A 22,456-nucleotide genomic window follows, 5' to 3' on the forward strand; every position below is an offset into this window, starting at 1 on the left:
CTTCGGCCATGGCCAGTGTTCTATATTACACCATATGGTTCCTTACAGGTGCCAGAAGCCATAGTCCATTACCCCACCCCATAGTAGCTGTAACATTCCACAAAACCTTTTTCCCATAACAGCTGTTAGTATAAACCCTGATAATAGCAATGTACTACAAATAGCCCCGGTTATTCATACCAGTTACTTATGTGATGCACTTTAATTCCTGATCACGTTTTCTACTATATCCTTGGTTATGCGCAAAAACCACAGTTATGAGAAAACACTTTCGGGCTCTGAACCTGGTCCCCAGCCCCCCATTTCAATCCTCTAGACATGGTGTCTTCTTTCCGCATCTCCACCTCTAGACTGATACCATTTCATACTTTTACCTCCTCCAAATGGCATTTATTCCACTATTTGTTTTCTGCTAAGTCCTTTTATTTCAGAAATAACCCTGGTTATCTCTGACATGAAAAAAAAATGGGGGATTTTCATTTCAGAAAAATTGTATGATATATGATATGGCATTTGTAACGCGCCTATACACAAGTGTTTCAAGGCGCAACGAGGCGGGGGGGGGAACAAGGGGAGAACAGACAACAATCCTGCTAGGCCAGGTGTCATTCAGATCGCGCAAGTGCAAGGGTAGGGGGACTGGGAAAAGTGCAAGGGGAAGGGGCGAGGGGAAGTGCAGTACATGGTTAGTAGAATACAAGATAAGTAATAGGCCCAGCTGGGGGCAAGTGCAAGGAGAGTGCAGTACATGGTTAGTAGAATACAAGATAAATAATAGGGCCAGCTGGTGGCAAGTGCAATGTAAGTGCCGGGAGAAGGGGCTGTAGGATACAGAGACAGTCCCGTAGTGCAGGTAGGCAGTACAGGGAAGAGTGGCAGGGCCAAGGACCGAGATCGGTGAGTGGCCAGTTGCAGATTCAGTGCAGGTTCAGTGATTTTAGCAGGGGAGAGAGGGAGAGAAAGCGGAGGAAAAGAGGAAGGTTTTGAGGTGCTTCCAGAACCGGAGATGGTTCTCCTCAAGTTTCAGGGAGGCAGGAAGGCTGTTCCAGAGGGAGGCCCCTGCTGCGGAGAGACATCTACCCCCAGCTCGTTGCTTGGAGAAGCGGCTGACCCTGAGATAGTTGGAGGTGGATGAGCGAAGAGCTCGAGAAGGAAGATATTTAGGAAGAAAGAGTTGAAGGTATTTTGGCCCAAGGCCCCAGAAGGCCTTGTGGACGATGCAGAGGGTTTTGAACTTAATACTCGCGGCCACTAGGAGCCAGTGTAGCGATTTCAGTCCTGGAGAGATACGGTCCCTGGGCTTGAGGCCAAGGACAAGTCTCGCAGTCCTGTTCTGGATGAGTTGCAAAGGGTGGAGAGTAGAGGCAGGAAGATTTAGATAGAGGCTGTTACAGTAGTCCAGCTTCAAGAGAACCAGGGCTCTGGAGACAGTGAGCTTCTGGGGGAAGGAGAGGAAAGGAAGGATACCACTGAGGAGGTGTAGCTGGTAGTGTGACTTCTTAGAGACGTCAGATATGTGAGGAGAGAAAGAGAGTGTGGAGTCGAAGATGACCCCGAGGTTTTTTGCCTTGCAGGTAGGAGCTATCTGCTGCAAAGCACCAATAGAGATATAGCTATAATTTTGGGAGAAGGGGATACCCCCTTCTCTGTGAAATATTTCAACAACTACTGGATGGAATAACCGTAGATCCCTACTGGAAATCGAGTCAACACTTTATGCCCAAGTTGTTTTGCATCTCCTCCAATTCCGTCTGGCAGCTTGTGTTGCGGACTGCGCAAACATGTGGACTTTTTCTCTATGGGAAATTGAATGGAAGCAGGTGAAAAACAACATTTTATTTCCTTTCTTAATAACATTTTCATTTTTAACGAATCTTTCCCAAAAGTCCAGTCGGGGATGGCCAGTTTTTTTGTTTGCAAAATAACAGCAAAATCTGTCATGCAATTCAATTTTTGGGTTTCCTTTGCAACTTGATACTCAACTTGCTGCTAGCACCATCATGTCAGGCAAAAATAGACATCAGTGCAGACATACAAAACATGAACACATTATCAATGATGGCAACTTGGTGTGATATATAACATAGTTGCATATACTGCAGACTGCTATAGTCCACACAAACAGGCAAATAACACTGACCACAAGGTAGTAGACAGTCCAGAGAACAATACGTGCACCCTTTACTTGCCCTACTATCATAACTTTCCAATCCTTCTATCCCTTAAATGCTCTTGGGATCCACCATGACAAGAAAATACCCCTCCATTCATCACAAGACAGCTGGCTTTGGTGAACCCCTTTGAGTGTCGCAAGTTGGCTTGTCTGCCTTCAGCAGTTTCAGGCATGTCTCCAGAGATCTTGCCGTCTCCTTATCTTCCAAGTCATAGGCAGTGACCACCACTGAATTTATTTTGGCCTACAGACCTTCCCAGCTCTTGTTGTTCGTGGTGTCTGAACGGTATTAGCATAATTGACCTAAAAATATTTGACCTAAATATTTGCTCGAATTCTTTTGACATTCATTTAGTCCAATCTAATTAAATTGATATATGGGGTGGGTAAGGGTATAGATTAGGTTGAGGGAAAGTGTGGTGGGATTCCCCCCTATTTTAGACCGAAAAAGGTTAGGTCAAATGTGATTAGGTCAAATAGGCCCACACCATCGGAAAGGCCCCCTCTATAAATAATGGACTCCTTCTTCTCATTCCTTTCACAATCATACCCAATGCAACTGAGCTAACATTCACCTTCAAGGAGTGTTTTGATTTTCATTGGCCTTCAACAAATTCTTTTAATGAACACCTGCTTGTATTTGCATGGAGCAGATCCTTTCTTGCTGACCCTAGGGATGTTTACCTCCATAGAGTGGAATCCTCCTTATGCCTTCGGGGCTTACAGGCCTTCCTAGTCCAATGTTCAATGTAAGGTCCAGTCTCGTCACGTGCTTTGATGTTTACCTCCGTAGAGTGGATGCCTGCTTGAGTGCTGGCCTCTGAAGCTTACAGTCCTCGTCTGCTGGACTAAGCACAAAGTACTGGGTGTGTCCTCGTGCCACACGTGGAAACGCAGTGGCGCATCAGATGCACTGCTGCTGCACTAAAGCTGCGTGTGCAGCACTAACAAGTGACAAGAAGCAGGGCTAAGCACAGAGTAGTGTCATCAACCATTGCACTATTAATTTAGGTACAATGAAAGTCACTTGCAGACGCATTGTGCAACGCATGCACAGTGCTACAAGGCAGGCATAGCTATGGCTCATCAAGTATGGTTCGTGGCTCTACAGACTAGCACCGTATGTTTTTTTTTACACCATAAAAGCGAGATGTCAAAACCGCAGCGTTATGCTTTATGCGCGCACATTTAATATGGACCCAGCAACCTAATATGGGATTTAAATGCATTTAGTGTTCTGTGATGCTGATAAGTTTGCGGTTTCATACGCCTCTTTTCTCAAGTTCTGATATAATCGTGACCTTCATTAATAAGGTATTATACCATGCTTACCTGCCATTGAAAGGGAATCAAATCCTTTTGTTGTAATGCTTAATTAGAAACACAATGTGATAATCAATCTAGAAACAATTAAGTGTGCAATTATGGGGATTGTCTCTTGCCTACTTTATCATGCTCCATTGGATTCTGTAGACAGAGTGGTAATGAATGTGGGTAGAGGCACAAAAGAGGCTCTTTTTTTCTGAGTATAAACTCTTCCTAGATAAGCCACAAAGAACGTGCCAATGATATGTAACCCACAAGAGAAATACACAACCCATTAACGTAGAGACGATACCATCAATTCAGAACGAAGAGAATACTTTCTTTCATTGTACTGGATATTTGTCACTTCTGGGGGGGCTCCATGTTAGTCCGCCCAATTTTGCATTGAATCTGTGTCTGCGGTCATTAGTGTTACTGCATGTAGTAATTCAAAGAGCCTAGTACCACTGTAGGTTTTACACATTAACACGAGCAGTAGATGTGGATTTTAAGGCAGGGCAGAGAGGCTTCTTTTTTCGCATCACTTCTATATGTATTTATTTATTTATTCATTCACACATTAGCAAAACATTCTTTGGGCAAAAAACAAGGAAGACCACTTCATCAGAACATCCCTTCCTTTTTTCTTGCTGCTGCATTAAAGTTAGGAAGGATTTAACTTCATGCCATTTAACGATTGACAAGATTGTTTAAATTAATTGAATAGTGGTAGTTCAGCGACATCACTGATTCATTATTTTCCATTCCCTTTTCTTCTTGGCCACTTCTTGCACCGCAGCACCTCTTTCGGGTTCCCCCACACTCACAAATCCCTCCATCAATCTCTCATGCGTGCCGTTCCCCCGCCTCAGCATATGCCTGCTTAGGTAACTTGAGACCGTTCAGGATTCCCACACTCCACGCCATGGGCCTCATTACACGGTAGGCGGACACCATGGGGCCATTAGCGCCATGGTTGCCGCCGGTATTTTACCGTGTCCGCCTTGGTAGATGGCGGAATTACCGCCCTACTCCAAGGTGAGCGGGGCGGTAATTCCCCATTCACCAAGGCCCTTCCCCATTCCCCCATAGGGCATAATGGGAATTGGGAAGGCGCTAATTACGGTACCGCAAATTGTGGAACCGTAATTAGCACCAAGGTCCCTTTGCTGCACCCTACTTTAACGGGTGGTAAAACCAGCTGTTAAAGTCGGGTCCCGCAAAGGCAACTCGTAGTAAGGCGGTAAGGGTTAACGGTCACCGGTAGCATTACCGGTGACCGTTAACCCTTACCGCCTTCTGTGTAATGAGGCCCCATATCTGATGTTACCTGGTCATAACATATGCTTCTGATGGTTGCATAAAGGTTTCCCTTTTAGTTAAGGTTTTCAGGATACCCTTCAATAATATTCATGAGATAAATGTGCATGCAATCATTCTAAATGTATGCACATATTTCCTCATAAATATTAATAAGGGATATCCTGAAAACTCGTCTGGATTCTGGTCCTCAAGGCCCAGAGTTAGACCACCCTGAGTTAGAGTCACATCAATTTCAATGGCCTCTGGAACAAACATGAATACTAATAATATGAAATTGAAACTAATAAACTAATATAATCATTGATGAGGCTGGTACATTTCTAGCCTATGAGATTCTTTGATCCTAGGATCAAGCGTATTTAGTAAGATTATTTAACATAACAGAGAAAAAAAACAGCACCTACACAGCCTGATGGTGACAGTGGCATTAGTGGACCACTTAAAATAATGTAGGGTAATGGAGATGACTATTCTTCTACTAAACAATGTGGAGAAAACCTGATAATATTGAAAATCCACAAATCTAGAGAGTGGATTCTGCCTCCTTTAAACACTCGTCCCCCCCTTAGACTTTACATGTATTCCTATGTCTGACTCACTTTCTGACTTCAGTACTGTGATCGAGGTATCGGTTTCTGCTGCAAAAAATCTAATTCGACATTCGTTTTTGCTCATAACAGTTAACCAATGGATTAAAACACACTTGTAGTGGGAGGTGTACATCCAGACCCAGCAAGATGACTAAAAGAGGAAACACATCAGTGTGATGTTCTAGCCTCCAGCCCTTTAACAAAGGGGAATGACAACAGTTGATCAGTCTACTATGAATAGTTACCTGAAAAGACATTCCCACGTGAAGCCAAAATTGATGCCTTCTAGGGGAACATTGAAGAATCCAGCTGTATCCACATCACTAATTTCCCTCAAATATGGGTCAACACTTATATTCTGTTAAACCTATGGGAGAAGGTAGCAAACACAGACCCAGATCAAACTACCCCTAATTTGGACAATCTGGATATTCAAGATTCAACTGCGGCTCTGATGTTTGACCCTAAGTTTTCCATGTACCCATATTCAACAGAGTGACATCCTTTACTGCTTGTGGCATACAATATAGAAACATACTGTACTTTAGTATTAGAAAAAGAGCACAGAGATAACCTAACATTTGAATGCCCTAAGACATCTTTGCCAGCAGGTTGCACTGTCACTACTACTGGAGATCCAAATATATGAATCTTCCCTTCAAAGTGTGGCAAAAACCTGACTAAGGGAGTACAATGTAGATGGTATGCATGCCAGGTCAAATTGTTGGATACAGTGGGATACTTGGTCAGTTTAGTTTCTAGAGACAGAAAGATATCCTATAGAAGAGTACAAAACAGATGAAGGTGTATTATAGAATCTAACATTAATACAGTTTATAACACTATATGAATGAAAATTAAGCTTAACCAAGTTTAACAATGATTACACTTAAGATCATTCCTAAAAGCAAACAAAAACATGATATTTTAACACATTAATGCTATCTATAGATATATAAAAGTCAAACATTGTTTGTTTGTTGGTTTGTGTCTTGGCGAAGCGTTGGCATATGGCAGCACAAGGCCTGTAAGAAGGCGAGGTGTATCATAGGTGAATGGACCATAAAGGCAAAGGAGAAGGCAGGTAGCATTCTAGAAGTTTCCAATTTGCTGCTATACAAAGAGGTGTGGCAGGCATTTCTGTTACACTCTTAAGAATAGTGCCAAATTGCTATTTCATGAGTGGCTTTGTGAACGAGCCATCCTTGCTGCTAAAAATCATTCTGTCAATTAAATTAATAATCAGATTCAAGATCTGTTTCCGGGCACAGTTACTTAGTACAACTCAATCGATATTGTGGTGGATGCCGACGAAGCCGTAAACTATTTAACAGAATTCCTCAACTCACCCGACCCCCAGGGAATGCTACCACATCACCTTCGACTGATCATGCTGCTTCACAATCTTGACCCATTTAGGCTGTGTAATGGCACAAGGCTGTGCAATAAAAAATTGCTGTCCAACGTAATTGAAGCAACAGTGTTGACCGTGAAGGGAAAAGTAGAAGATGTATTCATCCCTCCATCCACTAATTCTGACAACACGCCATTCAGTTTCAAGCCCCTACAGTTAATGGTCAGGGTGGCATTCGGTATCACGATAAACAAGGCACAGGGCTAGTCAATCAGGTGCACTGGTATCAACTTGGAATCTCCATGTTTTTCCCACGGGCAGTTATATGTTGCATGTTCTATAGTGGGTTCTCCAAATCATTTGTATATCTTTGCTCCAACTGGAATAAAAAAAACTTTGCTAATAAACAACTCTTACAGGCAACCTGTAATATTAAACTTTAGGTCCATATTTATTGGCACCGTCAGCATCATGTCCCCCATCATGCTGCTCAGGAACCTCGATGTTGTTCTCACGTACAGTTATACATTTCAGAATAAGTTTTAAAGAAGAACACAACATTGTGTTGCACAGTCTTTATAAGAAAACATTTTTTAAATATTAAATAATCCAAAAATGTAGGGAATTTTTATTTTTTACTTTTCTTATGGAGCCTTTCTGAAAAGTCTAAGGCTACCTTAAGGTATTTCTAACAAATGGTATTTGTGAAAAAATAAAATCCCGGGCAACACTGGTGTATAAGCAAGTGTATTATACAACTAAAACATTGGAACCAAAGGATTCATCTCAGTTTTTAAATCAGGACTTTGATTCTTCTACAAGGCTTGTGCGTATGGCAGCCCTCTTACAAAAATACAAGAGTGCCCATTTCCTATTTTTTATTGGCTTCCAATAAATAAGGAAAATCATGGCAGCACAGCCTACATTTATTTTCCTGAAATTTTGTAGAAGTGTTGCTATTCCAGATTGCTAATAGTTGGGGAAGAAAATTAGTGCACAGCGGGTTGTTTCGACTGAAATCATATTAAAGGGATAAAACAATGTTTTAATGTCAGCCTTCATCAACAAACCAGCAGCTGTATTATGATTGATGCAGTTATAGCAACGTCCTGCTATTAAGCAATTGTCCCTAGGTTTTGGGCACCAGGCCTGATTGGATTGGGAGCCCTACTATGAGATATTGTGGTCAAAACCTTATTGGACTGTTTTAACATTTCACTTTCATTTCCCTGCTGCTTATATGTTTACAAAAGAGTGCCTTTGTCAAAGATTGGGATTCTAAAAACAGATTTAACGTGTTGATTTTAACTAGTTAATCTTGAATATATTTCTGTCATGGAATGATTAAAGCCATTGCTAGCCTCTAGATGGTTTATCAGAGCATGGGACAAGGACTTATCCAATACATTTAGTGATAAAGAGATCAAGGTCCTTTTTGTTTCATGCTCGATATAGAGCATCCCCAACACATTGTAAGCCTCATAACTGTGATATAATCATAAGTATAATAGTAATAATAATAATAATAATAATAATAATAATAATAATAATAATTTTGCATTTATATAGTGCTACGACCCCTCAGGTATCTGATCACGGCTTATTATTACCCCCGGTGTGTGGTGCTCATTTATCGATCTCGGAAGGATGAAAGGCTGAGTTTGGCCCTGCCAGGATTCAAACCTGCGTTAGCCGGCTCTGCACGGATGTCAAAGCAAGCGCTCTACTAGCTGTGCCACTTGACCGGCTGCATATGTCATTAGAAGACCCAGCAACTGCTCCAAAACTATTTTGTTTGTTGCTGCTTGTATGTTTTTCCCACCTCTCAGACCCCAAACATGCATCCCATAACAGATTACAGTCTTTGCTTCACCTGATATACTCAAACAACAAGGTCCAGTGGATCAGCTCTAAATATTTGAGCACATTCTAAAAAACATCACTTTGTCGGCTTGCCTATCAATACAGGAATGTCCTATGTGAGACTGGTCGCAATTCATTCCTCTTTTATCAAAAGAGATTAGTATGCTCAATCTAGCTCAATTGGTGTAACGTTCTCTCACCTAAACTATGAAGGTGTTATCCTTCCTGGAAGGCATGCAACTCACTGGTTGATTCCACTGGCTCAGAAGTGAGACCCTACTCTAAAGGACTTCAAGAACTTTAAGGATGAAATTGAAAAAAAGGTTGCACGAAAGGCACATGCACAAGCCTTAGTCAATGAGTTGCTCACTTTACAACAGAGGTCACAGGATGTATCAGCCTACATTGCAACCTTTAATCACTTAGTGGTAGGAACTAATTGGCCTGAGAATAAACTCACATCACTCTTTCATCATGGGTTGAGGAACAAACTGAAAGATGTCCTGGCTCAGAGAGTGAACCCACCAGCAGGATGCGATGATTTGAAAGATGTGGTGTAGCAGATAGATCATCATTTCACAGAAAGGAAAAAAGATAAGCCCTGCATTGAGAAAAGACAAATCTATCTAGGTCCAACCAATGATAGTAATACCAAGGGTAGTGAACCTGGCACAGAACGAATGCAGATTGGCAGTTTAAACAAGAGCAATTATTATTTTAATATAATTATGTGATTTGGTTTGCAAAAGGTTACACATTTAATACAAAACTGTACATATTAAATACAATGTTATCAAAATTCATCATTACTATCAATCAATCATAAAATAAATCACATAATTCTTAAAAAATGTAATTACTCATCACAATAAATAGTAACTTCTAGTTATTAATCACATATTATAAATCAACTATTATTTCCATCAGTATAAAAAGTCAATTTGTATCATATTTCACATACTCTAAATTGTCTAAATAGGAAAGAGAAGAAAAGAAAACAGGATACAATTTGAACCCAATATAAATGTTTTGCCTAACTTGTTGAAGATCGCCTTGATTAAGTGTTAAAATAAGAGGCCTTTGATTGCCTGCTAATAGATGGCCACACATTGTTCATTGTTTTATTGTTACTGATGTCTATGCGTGGAGAATATTTTTCTAGCTAGCGACGTCTAACAACATACATCTCTTCACATTCAAGGAGAGGATGTTTCCAGTTTTCCTTATTCTCTAATTCTTTGCAAAGCAGGTACATTCTGCAACTAAGTGGTGTTCCCCTACGTGGACCCATAACATCAAGTGTACAAAAAATATTCAACCAGAAAATCCGAAATGTTTTACAAATTCTTCTGTCAGGGAAGATTGTTAGGTAATATGATAGACAGTAGTGTTTTCTTAGTATATACTTTTAATTGTTGTATACCTTTTATTTCTGCAAATTATCATGCTGTGAGATTCAATCACAAAGAATTACTTTGGATTTGACCATATTAGGGTTTTTTTAATGTAAAACTTTACATATTTTCCTAATAAAATAATTACTTAATTACTTACATAAAATCAAAACTAAAATGATACATAACATCCATTCAACAAAATTCATCAAGTACATTCCATCTAAACATATTTCATTTAATTGTGTTACAGATCGTTCTTTTCATTTCATTCCCTTTCTTTTACAATAACACGACCATACATTAACATTTTTCACACTCTACTAAAATGTATAATTCAAACATCTTAATTTATCTCATTTAAACTATCAGCTTTTCTTAATACCTAGCAGGATACAGTCCCCTCACATTATAAAATACTCACAGGCCCAACTGCCTGCAGATGCAATTTCTCTAAAACTATTATTCACACCCTATCCATATGCAGGGTTTGACTTTGGGTATTACAGCAACGTCGCCAAAAAGAAGTAGTCTTGATTGTGTCCAAACAATGTACATGTTCTCTCAAATATTTCATACAAATAGGACCTAAAGACGGGCACTCAGAACATGTTTTTGGGTCTCCAACACCCAAGGATTTCTGCAGATTCAGAAACTTCTCTCAGCTTTCAAAACCTTAGCTAAACTGCCAATCACAGCAAAACAGGGAGGCAATTTAAATGAAGAAGAAGAAGTATAACACATCAGAGGTTCTTAGATGGGCAAATGATCAAATACAGCTGAGGTTTCTTGAAAGAATAGAGCATTTTGAATACACAACCGTAGCAACTTAGTGCAGACAAATGAGACAATTTCCCCCCATTACCATAGACCAATTTTTTTACGTAGTTATTTTTTCGGTTCATGGAATCCCTCCTGCCAATCTGGTTACCAACCCATCAATTCAAACATTTGAAAATGCTATATTGATATGCAAATTTTCATTCTTTGTTATATGAGTCGAGCCCCACAATATACAAGAAATATGATTCCAAACAATTCTTTGTCTGCACGTATATTAGAGCCCGTCTTTTCAGAATCATAAATTCGAAGGAAAGCAGCCACGTTCCAAACTAATAATGGCCATTGGTACACATGAAGGTAGACCCAGCATCTTTTCCAGAACTTTCCCTCAATACAATGTAACCACTCTAAGTCAATAATGATCAGAATTTCAAACCAAATATGATAGCTGGAACAAACCACTGTAAATAGAATCACCTAGCTCCTTCGAAGTTGAATCCCCCTATTCGAACCACAAACAACAAATGGGCTGCCTTCCTTATGAGGGATGACTTACAAACATCATAACCCCTCTGATTCTCCAATTCAACATCTAGATATTTGTACTCTGCGGCATTCTCAATTGTTTATCTCCCAACTGTCAAACATGGTCAGGCAGCTTTTTTAGCCGTAAAATACATCAGTTTCATTTTACTTCCATTTATACTTAACAAGTTTAACTCAGCATAATTCCTTAAAGCCTCAACTGCTCATTTTAGCCCTTTGAATATATGATGTGTAATAGTAGATCATCTGTATAGGCTAATACCTGTCAATCTTTGGATGGCAACAAGTCGCTTTTGCCAGACTATCATGCAGATCGTCCAGTTATACATTGAAAAGCATGGGAGCCAAGATGCACCCCTGTTTTCCCCCGATACCAATGGGGATGGGTGCTGTCAGGCTCCATCGCCATTGAATTTCACCCTGACAGTATTGTCGGCATGGAGCAGCTTCACAAAATGCAGGATTCTAGGTAAACAACCAAAATGTGCTGGCTTCTCCCGCAGCCTAGATCTATCTACTGAATCAAAAGCAGATCTAAAATCCACAAAGAGAGCACATATCCAAGATGAATGCTTCTTGTGTGCTCTCTCTATGAGATAATCCATCAATCTGAGGATATGTGATGTCGAGTAACTGGGATGAAAATCACACAAAAATCTAAGAGCCCTATTTTGTCCACCACCTCTGAAAACCTGTTAGCAAAAGTATTGAAAACAACGTCCCGATGCAGTCATAGTAGACAATAGTTGCCAGGAGATAGTGGGTACCCTTTCTTCAGAACTGGGATCATGATAGATGTACACCAAGATAAATGTATCCTGCCTTCAATAGAAATCTTGTTAAACGTTGTCTTCAGTAACTCTGCCCAAAATTCAGGGTCCTGCTTGAAGATGACATTGGCTAGACCATTGGGCCCAGGCACCCTTAAAGATTTGAATCTGTCTTATATACTTGATGTCGTCTTTGTCAATATCAAGCAGTGGGCCACTTATATAGGCATAACTTATGTCATCACATAAAGGCTCTTCTATTGGGACTCTCTCACTTTAATGTTGTGCCCATAACTCCTCATTAATGGGGTTAATCACCCTCTGTATTCTACTACACCTGGCTTCACCAAGTAGTGACCATATAGTTCTAGATTTGCCAGAGGCTAACACCATAGGCATTCTTTGCCATTGAATGCAAGACCGGTAAGTACGCCACCATTATCTCCAGTCCTATTTTTGCTACCTTCATTCATCTGGTGCTGTTTCTCAGAGATGTAAATACAACTAATGTTCAGTCTTCACAGTTCCTCTTTGAGTTTGCGCTTCCTATCGCAAATTGCTTTATTGTAGCAAGCATGGCTGGCTTCCATTTGAACATTAACAACCTGACCAGAAGTAGAATATTGGTCAGAAAATTCAGCAAACCATGCCTCCAACTCATCTATGAAGTTACCCAAGAATTCCGACATCCTAGTTAAATCATAGACTTTGGTAGTTTCTTTGGCCCGCTGTAGGATTTTTTGTGACCAACTGATGTGATTGCTAGGCTGATTCACTAGGATTTCTCCTATTGCCTGGTCATTTTTCTTCAACTCGCAATCCAAATCCAATACCATAGGTGCATGAACACTCCATACATTCCATTGGGCACTTAACCTACTGATTCTAGGGAGCACAGCTGGGTTGGCAAAAAGTAATCTAAAGTTGCGTTCCTTTGCCCTTGCCTCCAGGTATAAGCCATCAGCTTATCCTCCTGCACATGGCCATTAAGCATTTCAATGTCACAATTTTCTTTGAATGGCTTCATATTAAACCAAACCTATTAGGAATAGATTAACTCATGGTACTTATTCCACTCCAGCCAATCAATACCTCACTACAGACACAATTTTAATTTAAATCGCCTCCCGTAATAATAATATCCTCACCATCACCCACCGCCCATGCAACAAATATCTCCTGAAGTACTGCTTGTGTATGCTCACTATATAATATCCCTGGAGATTCATAGATGTTGAGAATCAACACAGTGTGATCAAACATACGGTTCAAGAATTCCATTTCTACAGCTAAAACATATTCTGTATCTATAGTTGGAATGCTACATGATATGAAATTGTGATTGACATCCAACAGCAATCCTCCATGGGGTCTTCCCTTTTCACCTCTCTTAGCCATGATCTGATATACAGCATACCCAACAATATACATTTCAGACATAAGCCATGACTCCTGTATTTGAACTAACTAATTTACAGAGCCTTTGGGATCAAGAAGGTGACTGAAACCACATGTATTCCAAGTCATTATGGATATGCCTCAGTTCTGGTGGGACAATACAGCAGGTAAATATTTGGCCAACGACTTTAGCATCAATTGGATATCCGATAGTTGGATATTTGCAGTGTTTATATTCAAACAAGAATTGAGGGGTTGCCCTGAACTTTTAATGTTTGATGTAGATAGGGGGAGAGTTGTATCTTCACAATCCTTGTCAACATCAAACTATGATCGATGAAGAAGGTCTTTAAAACTGCAAACTAGTAAAACTGTTTCTGGGTTTTTGCAATAAATCAGAGATACATTTGGGTTGATAAAATTCAAAGGTTGAAAAAAATAAAAATGTTCTGTATCCCAAATCTTTCAGTTGTAGTATGTGACTTAAGTTAAAAATGCTCAATGACAGAGCCAAGCCAATCTATTTTTTTTTTAATTCAGATTTTTTATTAAAAGTTTCTCATCAGTCCTAGACAACAGCTCTTTTATCTTCTTGTCAGTGACTTTTTTTTGCACAACTACCACTTGATTCTGTGGAGCTTTATTTACTAATGTTGGTGACAGCGGCCCCAGACTAATTGATCCTTCTAAGTTTGTAATATCATAGAAGTCTCAGGATAAATCATTTGTCTCTGTAACAACCACACCCTCTTTTTCTCGTTTTGAAGTCATGAGCCAGATAGTTAGATTACCTGCATTCAGTTGTTGACGTTATGTATTACACACAATTTTCTCTTTTGTGCGTTTAGAACCCTTCTGCTGTTCACTAATTGATGGCCCCTCTGGTTTTGCATGTTGTCTCAACAGCTTTGCCAGTACTCACATGGTCAATTGATTTTGTTTTCTAGAATTTAACAGATCTGGTTCTTCAATTGACACAATTGACACCTCTTGATTATCAATAGCATTTATGTCCACAATCTATGAGATTGAGATTATTCTCAACTGTCGCCCGGTCTTCTAAATCATGTTGCAAAATGACAACTTAATTTTTAGGATCGCAAACTATAACAGGTGCTTGCAATTGTCCTCACTAGAAAATTGTACCACAAAGGTTTTAAAGGATCTTCAGGGAAAACTGTACAGATTACAGTGAAGATTATATATCAGTGTACACTGCCTGGCTTTGAATTCATTCCTCATTAAACTTCTGGGGAAAGGAATGCATTAAAAGATTAGGTGAGGTGGATAGAAGATTGGTTTGTTTAATCAACTCAAAGCTAGCTTCTTGGATAATTTGCACTTCCACAACTGCTGTTAATCCATTATCAAAATTTACTATATCGGCTTGTGTCACAATATTTTGCTGCAGGGAATAGACCAGATTTAGTAACGAGTTATTATCAATGTCGTCAAGCAACAAAATATCTTTACTCATCTGGCCTTGAGCTATTTTGGTGGATTGACCCAAATTTGTAGGAGCCATGCTTAAGCTGGGTTTAGTGGCCTCATATACCAAGGGTAAAATGAAGTGATTTTGCCCCTTTGATTGCTCAGGTTATTACTACAGTCTCGGATTGTTCTGGCTCTGGTTTAGTTGCCTTTGATGCTAATTTAGGTATCAATCTGGTATCCGTATGCTCCTGTCCACCCCTGTAGTTGTATCTAATTGATATGGTCCTTTGTTTGGACGTCATTTTCATCTTTTTAATAAAGATATAAGAGCTAGGACTTACTCGAAATAGCTGGTCAGGCTCCTCTCCGACTCACTGACGAGCTGATAGCCAACAGCACCCACCACACACTCAACCAATGAGCGCAGGCCAATGCCCATGGAAGCTGCAAATATAGCTCTTCATGGTCGAGGGGTGGGACTGAGTTGGTGTGAGCCAATGGATTGAATCAGTTCCGTTGTACAGGCGAATCAGGATACCTTAATAGTGCCCAACACTCGTAAAAAAAAAATGAAGCTTGTTGGTAGGCATGTAATGAATATAGTCAGCAGGTAAGCAGGAGGGATAGCACTCATGACACACTCAACCAATATTTGGATTTATGTTCTCAAGTCCATTCAGACATTTCTTATCCCGCAAGGCAACCACATCTTCATACAGTGATTCTTTCACAGGATTCAGTAGCTTATTAAACAGCATTAATCAGTTGTATAATATGATGGAATCAAGAGATTGAAGACCCAGTTCTATACAGATCACTGTTATCTGTGGAAAGAAAGGAACACGTAAAGGTTCTTTTACACAGGTAATCCTCTAAATTGTCTAGGAAAAGCTTGCACTGAATATTTAAAACCTGCAACCCATACAACAGAGTAGGGATACACTTTCTTGTATAGTGTTTTATGAGAGGCTTCATGGTATACCAGAATATTTTACATAGATGTTTTGCATCTGTGATGTCAAATGTAATAGTTTAGCTTTTAATCTGGCCATGATGTGTAAATGTCTGTATGTAGAATAGTGTGGACATTCTAAGTAAATAATATTCTCTGTGATTGTCAAAGGCCTGTGATACACATGCCAACTGTGCTTGATAGATTTCTTATTTACTTTGCAAATCATCACAGATGATTTTTTGATGTTAATCAGTAGATCATTATCACATGCAAAGTTCTCTAGACTTTCTAATGATCGTTGTAGGCCAATATGAGTTAGACCAAAAATCGTAATATCATCAGCGAAGGCTAAATCTCTTATAGATAACTGTCCATTTCTGGGAGGGAAATATCTATTGGCGTCAGAGCAAATAAACAAATCTGCCAGATACAAATTGAAGAGGCAGTGTGCCAATATGCAGACCCGTCTCTGCACTCTAGATGTACATATTCCTTTGGTGATACAACCAGACATATTTGGGTGAAACACAACAGTTGTGCCCTTATGGAGTAGACTCAGGATTTGCAATAAGCCACCTGGTATGCCTCATAGAGCAGTTTGTTCCATAGAAGTGTTCTTTCAATACAGTCAAATTCTGAAGAAAGCTCAACACATGCCTCCCTTAGATGGAGGGTTCTGTTGTAAGATTTTAACAAGCCATTTACGGTACATCCAATACCTTCCCTAAATCCTGTTACATTTCAATATAATATCCCCATCGTATATCCATTTTTCAAGATCTCCAAGCACTAGTGAGCGAAAGATTTTACTGGTTGAAACCAAGAGCACTAAGGGACAATACTTTTCTTGGTTATCTCTCACGTCTTTTATTTTTTTATAAATGGGCCCAATATAGCTTTGCCTCCAAGTTTTAGGGAGTATGCACCTTGTTTGGATCTCACTAAAAGGTCATTGAAAACAGTAGACCAGAGACAAGTATTTGCTTTCAGTAAGCAATTATACAATCCATCGGATCACATGGCTCTAGATTTTTTTGACTTGATAATGATGGATTCACCTCAGGGTTGATTGGTTTCTTCCAACCAGATAATTTCCTTACATCAAATAGCACTTCTGTATAGGGATTAGAGCTGAATTTAGTAGTGTAAAAAACATACCAGTATGATTCTAGCATTTTATTTAGCTTGACTGGAGTCTCGGACGGGCACTGATATAATTTTAACTACCCATTCCACAGGCTGTACTCGGGGGTGTGGCCCAGCAGTCCCAGTTAAAGGCCCGAGTGAAATGAGGGCTTTTAACTAGGGCACCAGGATTAGCACCCTGGGTAACCAAAGCTTAGTGTTAAAAAAGTATTTTCATTCAAAGAACGGGATGCACGCAGCATCCCGTTCAAAGAGTGAAAATACTCTGTCATGATGGGGTTGCATACAGATCCCCTCTTCCATTTCCATGCTGGCAGGCAAAGTGATATGGGGGGAAACTGTGGTGGCAGCAGGTGCTGCTGCTGCCACAATCAGGTAAGTGGGGGTAGGGAGGGCAGTTGGGATGAGTTAAAAATGGATGGGAAAGGAAGGGTGGCTGTGGAGAAGATGGCAGCGCGGGGCAGGGGAAGCTGCCAGTGGGGTTCCATGGAATGCAGGCTGAGAACAAGAGAATCGTCCTGCAATCCAAAGAACATGATTGGCTGCTCCCACCGCCCCAGGTGCTAATATTTCTGTCTTGTGATGTCATGAAAGAGAATTGTGATGGCATTTTTGATGTCCTGGGTGCTAGTCCTTGCAGTGTACACTGGTGGTGCGAGTTATGGTTGATTAGCTTACCATAACTTGCGAATTTCGTTTTTTTTTGTTGGTTTTACCTGTAACCATAACATCCCTGTAACAACGGTTGTGCATTGAATTGAAGAGGTTTTTGCTAATGCAATTTAACATAACGTTCCTTTATCAACATTATTGTCAGTGAATTTGATTGGTTTTTAGCAGGGTATGGTAAGTTTGTAAAGAAGAACTCTCCAACATAGTGAAACTGCTGGCAGCATGGTAACTCAGGCAGCAGTCCCAAACTGTGTGTCTGGTTGCACACATTGGGTGGCATGCAACCTGCTCAGGAAGGCACCTGCTTTCTTACATAATGGTGCCAATAACCAAACACATATTAAATTATGAAAACAGCAGCATGGCAAAAAATGGCAGGGCAAAATGGAGTAGGTGTTGAAAATGTATACGTACAAAGCAAACAAGAGAAAGACATTGGGAGGACACCATAAGGCAAGGTTGTCCAACATACGGCCTGCGGGCCACAATGCGGCCCTCCAAGTCATTTCATGTGGCCTGCGAGGCTGTACAGAAAACAATGAACGAATAAAGAAATAAATCGGGCCCAATGTTTGTCGGGTCCGTGGACCCGATTAATTAATTTATTTCTGCAATGGTGGTCGAAACAACATTGCAGAAATAAATAAATGAATCGGGTCCACAGACCCCGCAAACATTGAACAGATAAATAAATAAACCGGGCCGTAGCCGACGACTGTTACTGCCTCTGCCACGGCCCGGTTTATTTATTTATTTGTTCAATGTTTGTCGGGTCCGTGGACCTGATTTATTTATTTCGGCAATGTTGGGTCTGACCATGGACCCGACAAACATTGAACAAATATATAAATAAACCGGGCCGTGGCCTATAACTGGCTCTGGTGCCCAGGCACCAGAGGCAGTTACAGGCCACGGCCCGGTTTCAGGGGTGCCGAGTATGCGGGTGCTCCGGGCCACCACCTGCCCCCACCCAGGCCAGAGAGAAGAGACGCAGGATGGCTGGCCCTTTGTTCCATCCATACTGTGTCTCTCTCTGGCGGCCCGGGTAAAAGCCGGGTAAAAGACGATGTTTAAAAATTGAGGGAAGGATGCAAAGCAAGATGCTCTTGTTTTCCATCTGTCCCTCAATTTCTAAAAATCGTTTTGGTTTGGGTATGCTTCTACATCTGTGTGCACGGATGTAGAAGTACACCCAACCCAAAACGATTTTTAGAAATGGAGGCACAGATGCAAAGCAAATCTGTCCCTCAATTTCTAAAAATCTTTTTGGGTTGGATGTATTTGTACTTGGCAAGATGGGTGCACAGATGTAGAGGTATACCCAACCCAAAATGATTTTTAGAAATGGAGGCACAGATGCAAAGCACATGTGTTTGTTCATCTGTGCACCCCTCTTGCATTGCATCTGCGGGAGGAGGTGGCACGGAGAGGGCAAATGAGACTGCATGTTTCTGAGTGTGTACGTGGTGAGGGTGAATGCTATGCTATGGGCGGGGAACAGAGGCGTTGAGGGAGGTAAGTCCCATGAATTCTAAGGAAGGTAAAAGCGTGGGAGAGGGTGGGAGTGTGGGGTGAGGTGGGATCACCTTCTTGGGGGGTTTAGTGGGGTCGGTGGGCAGTAGAATATGATAATTCGGCCTTTTGATCAAACAAATCGGCCGAAATAAATCAGTCTTTTTTGTATTTGGTCTTCAAAATGCAGAATTATCACATAGAACCCAGTATGGACCTTGCCATACTGTTGACCTTGTTCAGTGTAATAGCATTCAATGGGACAGTACTTGCAGGGCCTAATGGTGCAGAGCTAATGGGCTTCTGTATTTTTAAAGAGACAGTAACAGCACTTCTCAGCAGGGCTGTGTAATCTATTTTTTACTAGAGCTGCCATATTTGAAATGGGGCAATGCTGGTACTCCTCAGTTAGCTTGCTAAACAGGGCTTCTGTAATTGTAATACTATATGCTTTTGTTGCGGCAATGCTAGTTCATCTTAGTGGGGCTGCTATACTTTTGATGGGACAACATCAGCACTTCTCAGTAGAGCTGCTACACTCTTATTGACAAGGTCCTAGCACTTCTCAGCAGATTTATTTATTTGTATTGGTTATTTATAATGCGCATAATATACCCGGAGGGATTGAATCTGTGTTTCTCCATGTCGTCTTGCTTCCAAGGCGAGCACGTTGCCCCTGAGCTATCCTCCCGAGACTCTGAAGCTATGAAGTACATTTAATGATACAGAACCAGAACTATTGAGCAAGTCTAACATCGTCATCATCATCCGAATAAATCAACACTGTTGTGGTTATACAAGAGCTAATATATTTAAAGGGATGGAATTACTCAGAATGTAGCAGCACTATTCAATAACCCAAAGTGCTTTTCATAGTTAATGTGAAAATACAACACTTCTCACCATTGGGACAGTAATGCCTGGGCTAGAGTTTCACACTGAAGAAGTAAGTGATGCGGGGTATGCAGCCCACACACATGCATGGGATTCCCATGCACCCACTTGCGAGATTTGCACCAAATTAGTGAGAATGCGCTCCAAGATAGGAGGCACACGCACAGTCTTTGCTCTGAGGTTTGACACACTCACAGGATGAGATGGCATTTTGTTTTCCCATCCTAGTTGTGTTGCTCTGCCTTTTGAGGGCTACTACAACCTGGATGATTATCGAGGGGTGCAGTAGGGGCATTATTGGCCTACTGGAATGCAACTGGAAGGCTTAAAGCTCCTTCTTACTTGACATTAGTATATGCAGTACATGCTAGCCAATGTTTCCACTTTTCTGCACCCCCGTCCTCCCTTGCACCAAGTCAGCGACTATGTGCAAATGCGGTCATATAACTACTGGTGATGTCACTTCCTATATTTGGGCACCCCCCAGGAAATTCATAAGTCGGCTCCCCTGCCCGATTTATTTATTTGTTCAATGTTTTTCGGGTCCGTGGACACGATTAATTTATTTATTTCTGCAATGTTGGGAACGACCAATAAACCAGGCCGTGGAGGAGGACTTTTACTGCCTCAGGTGCCCCCTGGAATTAGATTATGCTTCTTTCATTACCACAGAAGTAATGAATGTGTGTTACAGAGATAAGCTGGCATATGTATTGGGCACACTACACATGCTCAGGCAGCATCAATCTTGCTTTGTAGAGGACAATGCTGGCCTAAATTGGGAACAGCCAGCATAGACATGTTGCTACAGAGGCATATTTTGGGCACAACCAGCATGCCAATGTGTTACATCAGTGACAGTGCTGTTTTACACTGTGGACACATTGATCATTAAAATGTGTTGTGTTCTACAATGTTCTTGTCTGCTGTTGGTGACATGGAATGTACATGTTCCCCTTTAGAACTGATTGTAAACTTAAGGCTTTTTGGTAACTTTTCCTGCTGTAAAATGCACAATTTGAGCCCCATATTTGGAAAGAAAATCTTGGGGGGGGACCCCCCAAACACTCCCTAGATCGTTATAGCTCCCTTGCTACGATCGGTCGCCCCCACTATTTCAGAGAAATAGCAACACATACACACTGGAAGAAATCACAAGAAACTAACCTTTGATCACTGCCCCCAACACCAAAAGCTATCTTTGGGACTGCATGGCTATGCCTGTGATGCTATTGTGTCAAAGGTCACACACCATCGCTTTTGAATATACTGCTTTAGGTGAGGGTGGCCCACCTGGTGACAAAAGGTTAATGCTTCAGCCCCACATTCAAAAAGGTTGGACAAGCCTGCCATAAGGGAATGCGTCAACAACAGCATTAATGTCTCCCTTAACCAATCGTACCGCACTGCTACTGTACACGAGAACAAAGAAGTAAGGGGCAGAGTTACAACTGGCAAGAGCTTACAGCAAAACGTTGGTAGAATGTATTAAAGAAGCAGAACAGTATGTAATGATTGCACAGGTGTTGCAGTACGCAATAGTACATATGTGTAACGTGTGTTTTTGGAAACACAGCAATGGCAAGGACCTTCCACTTGCCGGAAAAAAATGTCCCTCATAACAGAATGACTATGTACAGTAACCCCGTTGCTACACACTGTAGTGTGAAGCGTACATTATGTACTATATATTCCTACATTTACAGCAAGCACATTCTGTTTTCATTAAGAAAACATATTGGAAAGGAAAGCAAAGAAAAGGAAGGCAGTAGAATCCACAATCCTTGCACAACACCATTTGTCCATAGTTGGAGCAAATTGTGCTTCAGTTTGATTTAGAATTAGATTGTAAATCAGTCATGATCTTAGATACATTACCAATAAGTCAAGCCAAGGGCAATTATATAAGGAAGAAAGGGAGTGATGGCTCAATCAACAATAGTGCATATAGTATGGAAATGCAGGTACATTTTTATACAACTACACATTAAACTGAGGGTTGCCTGCAAATGTCACAGGGCAATAGTTTTTCTGGATACAATCCATCAACAACTGCAAGAAGAGGGGAAATCCCATGTCTAACAATGAAGGGGGTCAACGTGTCAGACAAAGACAATGCTCAAACCATGCGTGTCACACTCATAGTAAATTATATAACACAATAGCCAAGAGATGGCCTTTGTTAATTGTGTGGTTGCTAGGAAATATCTGATTATCTCTTTTGCCTCCAGATGAACGTCCCAACATGATTTAAGTTAAACTATGAGTATGTACAGTCTGTTGGTGGGACCAGATTGGCATCAGGACCTGTGACCTTCTGCACTGTGGTGATCCTCCTTAGTTT

The sequence above is a fragment of the Ambystoma mexicanum genome, chromosome 7p (assembly GCF_040938575.1).
Source record: "Ambystoma mexicanum isolate Mex_15411 chromosome 7p, UKY_AmexF1_1, whole genome shotgun sequence".
NCBI lineage: Eukaryota > Metazoa > Chordata > Amphibia > Caudata > Ambystomatidae > Ambystoma > Ambystoma mexicanum.